This window comes from Spea bombifrons, chromosome 10 (assembly GCF_027358695.1).
Source record: "Spea bombifrons isolate aSpeBom1 chromosome 10, aSpeBom1.2.pri, whole genome shotgun sequence".
Lineage (NCBI taxonomy): Eukaryota > Metazoa > Chordata > Amphibia > Anura > Pelobatidae > Spea > Spea bombifrons.
The window spans coordinates 25,169,360-25,177,017 of NC_071096.1; the positions used below are offsets into that span (position 1 = coordinate 25,169,360).

At 39.4% G+C, this 7,658-nt stretch overlaps 1 protein-coding gene across 1 annotated transcript in view; it reads right to left on the reverse strand.

The window, feature by feature from the left end:
* The window catches only part of LOC128467684 (putative neural-cadherin 2), a 267,631-nt gene that overhangs the window by 176,903 nt on the left and 83,070 nt on the right, over positions 1-7,658 (reverse strand). The gene's annotated exons all lie outside the window — the stretch shown is intronic.

Consider the following 7,658-nt stretch of genomic DNA (forward strand, 5'->3'; position numbering starts at 1 on the left):
ACACTCTGTAATGCACAGAACATCTCAGAATATCTTAGCACCGACAAGAGGGTGTTCAGGTGTTTTATAGGGATCTCAGGCGTCACGTCATGCCTGCAGATCCGCCCACTGTACAACCCCTCCTAATGTTAGGTGAAGGAGCCGGTGCTGAAAGCACTACCCCTCCTGTATTAAAAGCCTCTGTTCCGCCAAATCTGTCTTTTTCCCCACGGTCTGCTGAGGGACGTGGCTTAGAAGCACAATGCTGCAGCGCCGCCCCCCCACCTCGGCGTTCCTGCTACCATGGCGCCCACGAACCTCGCTCCCCGGGAGGACACAAGGGAGGGAGCGCCGAAGGATGAAAAAATTAAGTACGAAAATTAGCTCAAAATAAAATGGAATCTTTAGTTAAGGTTGTTTATATTGGGCCAACACAGGAAAAGTTAAAACATTCCAAAAGAGTTCAAGAGCACAGAGGTCTGTTCCTCAGAACTGTACATCTTGTTTGGCAAGGTCGTATTAAGGAGCTCTTGGCCCTGGAGCAATTACAGGAAGGATCCTTTCTCTGGATTTCTTGCCTACCTTTTGCAGTTTCTTTTTTCCATCTCATTTGCTACTTCTGATATGCTTTACTCATTTTTTTTATATCTTAGTCCTCTTTTTTTTCTTTTATCTTGGTTGCCTGCCGTTTATATTTTCCTAACTTCTATTCTGCCCCTCAACACATACATGTATACAAACATGCTCACATATACAGTATATACGCACATATATTATTGAAAGCATACTAGAACAAAAGTTATATTGATTTCCTAATTTTTGCTTTGCCCATAACCTTTGAAGGCAAATAAAAACTTTTTTATTTGTTGAATAGTTTTAATTATTTAGTTGCATTTTTATAATACATCAAAAAAAGAAAATTATCACACACAAGAGCTATTCCCTTTATCTAAACAAATCTGCCATATTTGTCTAATTTAATTAGAATAATTAGTAGAACACTCTACTCCTCTAACCAGCTGTCTAGGGGAAAATTCTTGATTTCTTTTCCAATTTCTTGCAATTTTTTTTTTTTTTTTTACAGCAAAAAAAGCAAAGACTAGACATAGCAGATTGGCTATAAAGAGAACATCCCAAATGCAAAACAGCAGATTTTTGCTTAATTTATTAATGTCACCTTTCTACAATAAATCAAATGCCCAACTCTATAATTCCTTAGTTCTTGAACAGCCCCACCATGTATAGAGGTATGTACCCTCTGCTAAATAACAACCCCAACACACCCTGGAATCTTGTAGGATTAGAGAATAGCTTGTAGGATCTAATGGTAACTTTAACCCCTAAAGGACTAGGTTGTTTCTTATTTTTGTACCCTTTGTGACCAAGGCTGTTTTAACACTTTGGTGGTGCTTGTGTTTAGCTGTACTCACACAAGTTAATTTTATCTAAAGAAAGCGCTTCTTGTCCCTTTTTTTTTATTATATCATCTAATTTCTTATAAAAAAAAACATGATGAAAAATTGAAAAAAGCTGTTTTTCTCACTTTTATTTGAAAAATCTTTTACTCATCTACAAAAGCTAATGATAAAACCTGCTAAATAGATTCTACTATTTGTCTCGAGTTTAGAAATACCCAATGTTTTTATGATTTATTTCCAAATTATAAGGCAATAAGTACAAGTAGCATTTTGCTATTTTAAAACCATTGTTTTCCAAATCTGGTCATTCTGCCCCATGTGCTATTTGGGACATCTTTGAAGCTGACCTATGCAATTTACCCCCATTAAACCATATATTTTTGAAAATTAAACACCCCAAAGTATTTCAAAATGCTGGTGTTACGACCACTGCCGCGTCTTACCTTTGGGAGATTGGGGGTGCTGTCAGGGCTCCAACGCGAGGCTGCAGCTCAGACCTCGACGGCCGGGTGCGCACCTACTTCTATATTCCCTACAGGGAATAGGAGATAAAGCGCGAGGTTGCACAAAACGTCATCCAAATAACACTATACCATCTATGAGAGTGTCGCTGGCTGTCCTGGTCCGTGCCTACCATATCATCTCTAAGGTTTTTCCTTCTTGGGTGATCTAGTACCTAACCTACTGCACTACAGCTCATACTTTAACCCTTCCAATCCACTAATTCTACTATCACCCTTTGTCAAATGTTGTGGTAGTAATTTATTTGTCTAAATTTCTAGCTCCTGGTATATGTCATGCAAACCCACACCCCAATATGTGTTTAGCAATATTTGCAGGGACTACAGATGCCTGCAAAACTTACTGCATGCTTTCCAGAGTAATCCAAAATATCTATTAACCTCCCCAAATTGTTGCTTCCTTCCTGTGACATAACCAATCTGATCATGGTATATAACAGGGGTGTCCAACGTGGGGCCCACAGGCCAAATGCCAGACTTCGAGGTGCGGCCAGCGTGAAACTGGGAGATTTCCCAGTGGGCCGGCCGGTCCGTGGGCCATTGCGGCAGTTGTATGGCCGCCTCCGCCGACCACTTAATGATTTTGAAGCAGCCGGCATTCAGACACCATGACCCCCAGTGCCTAAGTGAGGCTTTTTTTCCCACCCCTTTGAAGATTGGGTGTCAGTTTGACAGAGCCTGTCCTGGTGTGTGTGTTTGGGTGTCGGGGTGGCAGAGACTGTCATGGTGTGTGTGTTTGGGTGTCGGCGTGGCAGAGCCTGTCCTGGTGTGTGCATGGTCATCTATTTCCTGGTACTTAACTTACTGTAGGAATTTTACTTATCCAGAGATAAAACGCCCTCCTGAATTTGTAGTCACTTCAGAGGACAAAACTTTCTAGGCCCAGAAATCATTGAGAGGAAAAGTAAAGGTTTTGTGTTATTTACTCTATTTCAATGTGCATTTTTTTTATCAAAAAGGATTAGTGGCAGTAAATTGTGGCTTCAGGCGTCCCGTGTATGATGACTTTTTTTAGTGTACTCCCAATCCCATCGCATAAGTATCTATCCTATATTATCTGCCTCGCACTGATGTCATCTTTATCTAGTACACATTGATGCCGAGGAGTTAAGATTCTGTCTATTTTATTTATTTCCATAAAATGGCCACCAAAATTCTCAGCACCAGGCCCATGATGCTCTTAATCCGGCCCTGCCTCCAGTGTACATCAGTCATCTTAAATCCAGCTTGTACCCAGAGCGTGCTCCAGCCTTGTGCAGTTTTATTTGGCTAAACTTGTTTTGAATGGTTTGTGGACTAACTTTGTTTTACAGTTTAAGTAATTTAGTATTGATAGAATAACATATAAAAGTTGATCAAAAGGTTTGTCCACTGCTTTTTTCATTATCGCCAAATTAATCCTGTATTAATATGCATTATAAAGCTAAAAGGCCATATTTTCTCTCAGTGAAAAATGAGTGCGGCCCACACACACATATCTTTCTGATGAAGTGGCCCACTGCAGAAAAAACTTGGACACCCCTGGGTGTCAAAACTCTCTTGAATCTTATATTTGATAAATTTATCAATAGCCACAGTAAGTATGTTATATAGGAATTTTTGGTAGATTTGCTATTCTCAAATAATTCAGTGTCCAATTCTGCAATCTCAGATTGTAAAGTATATAAATCAAAATAAAAGTTTCAATTCATCTCCTATGTGTTTTGATGATAAAAACAACTTTGAGAGACAATTAATTTACTAATTCTATTATTATCTTTGTTTTTCTTCAAAAGATTAGTTATAAGCTTAACCAGTTTGTTACCTCTATAGTAATATTTTAGTTTCATTTTTTTCATATTTCTTGTAAAACATTTCAATTCCAACTGATTTATCTTGGATTGAATTATTTTCAATTCCTCTCTGTTATCCTGCGTAGAATATATTTTATTGGCTGGAGAAAGGTTGTAAAAAGAGATATATAACTAAAACAGAAAAGAAGTAGATCTTTGCCTCAATTTTTTCTTCATCTTTACAAAATGACCACTTATCACAGATTTGTAGGCACACTAAATTGTTTGTAATAAAAGCTTGCTTGAATTATTATCTTAAAAATAAAAATTAGTCATTTTGGAAATACGTTCTACATTGGCTTTATCATGGAGAAAGGAATCATTCAGACCCCAGGTGGAATTAGAATGTTTAAATTTATTGTCTAATTTAAAAAACAATAAACTATGATCAGGCAAAACATTATGTTTCAGAGCAATATTCTTTATCAGTTTAAGCAAATTTATATCACCCAAGAAAAGAACACTCCGGGAAAACGATCAATGCACCTTGGAGTAGTGTGAATAATCTCTGTCACCAGGATGAAATAATCTCCAAATATCATAAAAATTGAATCTATTGACATTGTTCCTAAAAACTTTTGTCTGTCTAAATAACTATTTATATCAATCAATAAACCAACCTTTTTGCCTAGATCTGTATCTAATACATAATTGAAATCCCCTGCAACCAAACTTTATCCAAGATATCTACCATCACAGTCCTGTTCTTGGTATTTTATATTAACATTTATTCAACTTGATAAAATGATTGCTACTACTTTCTCTCTCTCTTTTTTTAATAGTGGCAAATGAAATATAAGGGGGAAATTTAAGCCAGATAAACACTTAACCAATTATCCCATTCTAAACATTTCTTGTTAATCTTAGTTCCCCTGCCAACTTGAAAAAGATTTGTGTATACACATACACAAAAGATATAGAATGTAACGCACTCACTTGACTGGAAGCAGTTGTAATATGCCCGGGTGCTAACAATCCAAAAAGTATATACAGCAAATAAAGTTGTTGCACTCAGCGGGTCTTCTTTTTATAAAATTTATTAACTTTATTAGCTCTCATTGAACCTTTCTCAAGAACAATAAGTGATGTAATCCTGCCAAATTTATAGCTGAATAAATTAAGTGTACTAACTAGGGCTGCAACTAACGATTATTTTCATAATCGATTAGTTGGCCGATTATTTTTCGATTAATCGGATAAAAAAATGTAAATTTTTCATTTATTTAAAATAATTTAATAAAGTAACGTAGGACGTAAAAAACAAACAGCAGAATAAAAAAACTTTGATAAAAATGCATTTCTTGTTTTTATTTCCCAACCTGCCCCCCTAGTAATGCACATTTGAGCCCAGGCTTGCCACACTGCCTCCCACATATGCCACATACCCCCAGACATGCCACGCTGCCCTCCGCACATATGCCTTATATACCCTATATGCCTTATACCCCCAGATATGTCACTCCGTCCTCCCAAGGTATGCTGTATACCCCCCTGATATGCCATAGTGCCCTCATAGATTTGCAGACTCGTTCAGACACAATATTTTTATAAATAAATACAGGGTTAATCTTAACTGCCCCCAGGATTTAGATTCCCTTCAATTAATTAAATTAACCCACAGTCCTCAGCATTCAATTAACCCTGAAGAGTAGACCCCATTAACCATAACTGCCCCTAAATTAACCCTAAACACCCCATTAACTATAACCGCCCCTAAATTAACCCTAAACACCCCATCAACCACAACTGCCCCTAAATTAACCCTGAAGACCCCATCAACCACAACTGCCCCTAAATTAACCCTGAAGACCCCATCAACCACAACTGCCCCTAAACACCCCATCAACCACAATTAACCCTAAACACCCCACTAACTAGAACTGCCCCTAAATTAACCTTAAACACCCCACTAACTATAACTGCCCCTAAATTAACCCTAAACTTTTAGCAGCCCAAATATACATTTTATACTCACCCCTTTCTTTCTCCCTGTCCCTCCCTGCAGTCACTGCCAATTGGCCCCGCCCCTTTCTCCCTGTCCCAGCCAATCGTCAGTGACTGCAGGGAGGGACTGGAAGAAGGAAGTGGGTGGGCCAATCGGCAGTGACTGCAGGGAGGAACTGTAAGTAGGAGCTGCAGCTGTGAGTCAGACTAAACGGATTGTAAAACAAGGGATATTTTTCAGAGCATTTGCTCTGAAAAAAAACCTTATTTTATAATCGATAAAAATTGATTCAACTAATAGATAATGAAATTCGCTGGCAACGATTTTCATTATCGATTATTATCGATTGTATCGATTAGTTGTTGCCGCCCTAGTACTAACCTGTGTAGGACGTGGTTGTGTAGCCAGTTTATGGTGTAACGTGTTCAGGTAACCAACTGTAATGAGGGCGTGATTAAAGTGCACTATTGTCTCCATCTGGTTTTGTGGTTTCTGACAGGGAATGTATTTTATTTGCAGATCAGAGGGTGGGAGGGTTTTAATGAGGGGACCGTGGAAGTTAATGAGGGGATAAAAAAAGCATAGAGTTAGGCACATTTTTATCTGGCAAAGACCATCTGTCTGAAGTAAAAAATTTTAATGTGTGCTGCACCCAGACCAATTAATAGAACAACCAGGTAATCGTTAATAGAAATCATTGACAACTTGGTCAATTGGTTCTTTCAGTCCTAAATAGAATTCCTAGCTATATGTTTCAGAGCCAATAACAAAATAAAAGGGTTTCCGACCAATGAGTTTAAAATCAACTTGTATGCCGACGATGTCTGACTCATGATAGCAGACCCAGAAAACTCTTCAGATGAATTAATGAATTAAAGCATATAGCCAAGTATCTAATCATAAGTTAAACAAGACAAAATAATTACTTGCCTCAGTGAATGCCTTGAAGACAAATGTCGCCAATACCTACGTTTTTGGTAGAATCTGGATCCGGTGGTAGAATTGGATGCCAGCCTTTTGAGGCTGGGGGTGTCAAGGCCCGAGGGATCGACATGGGGCTGCATGGTCGATGGTAGAAGAAAACCTTCACATTAATTATCTGGAATTGATATCGGGGTCATTCACCATCCACAGCCTAGCAAAAGATTGTTCCAGTTGCAGTATTCCGCTTTCCATGGACAACATGTACACAGTGCAATATGTGAATCATCTGGGTGGTGCTTGATCAAGAATCCTATTGGAAGTGGCCAAGGACATCTATCAATTTTGCTTTCAATGAGACATTATGTTACGTGTGAACAGATGAGAAAACCAGGATGCGGGGAATGAGGAATCAGTCTCTTTAATGAGTTCAACAGGTATGGACAACTCCCGAGTAGGAACGTAGTAAACAGCACAGTACAACAAAAAGCAATGTCCAGCAGTAAGGTGTAATCAGAGTAAGCCAAAACAATCCGGGTCGGGGGCAGAGAGATCAGTGTGGTCAAAACACATGCAAGGGTCAGCACCAGGTATAAGGCAGAGAATGGTCAGGCAATCCGAGTCAGGAGCAGAGAGGTCAACGTGGGCAAAATACTAGTAGGAGTCGGCAACAGGAATCAGGCAGAGAATGGTCAGACAATCCGAGTCAGGAGCATAGAGGTCAACGTAGTCAAAATACTAGCAGGAGTCGGCAACAGGAATCAGGCAGAGAATGGCGTTTAGCAGGTAAGTACACAGCGCAGCCATTAGAACAACTGAGCACTTAACAAGTCTCAGGGCTCAGTTTTTAAATCAGCTGCTCATCTAGGTCCCGCCCCCAGCTGTGACGACGTCCAATGGACATTTTGTCTACTCCATGGGGGTGTGGGAGAGGAAGGGGGCGTGGTGTGTGGAGATTCTGCAGGTCGTGTAGGGAAGCTAAGTGCGGGTACTCGGGCGACGAACTCCGGACGCCGTGACGCCGGTACTCGGGTGGCGCGCT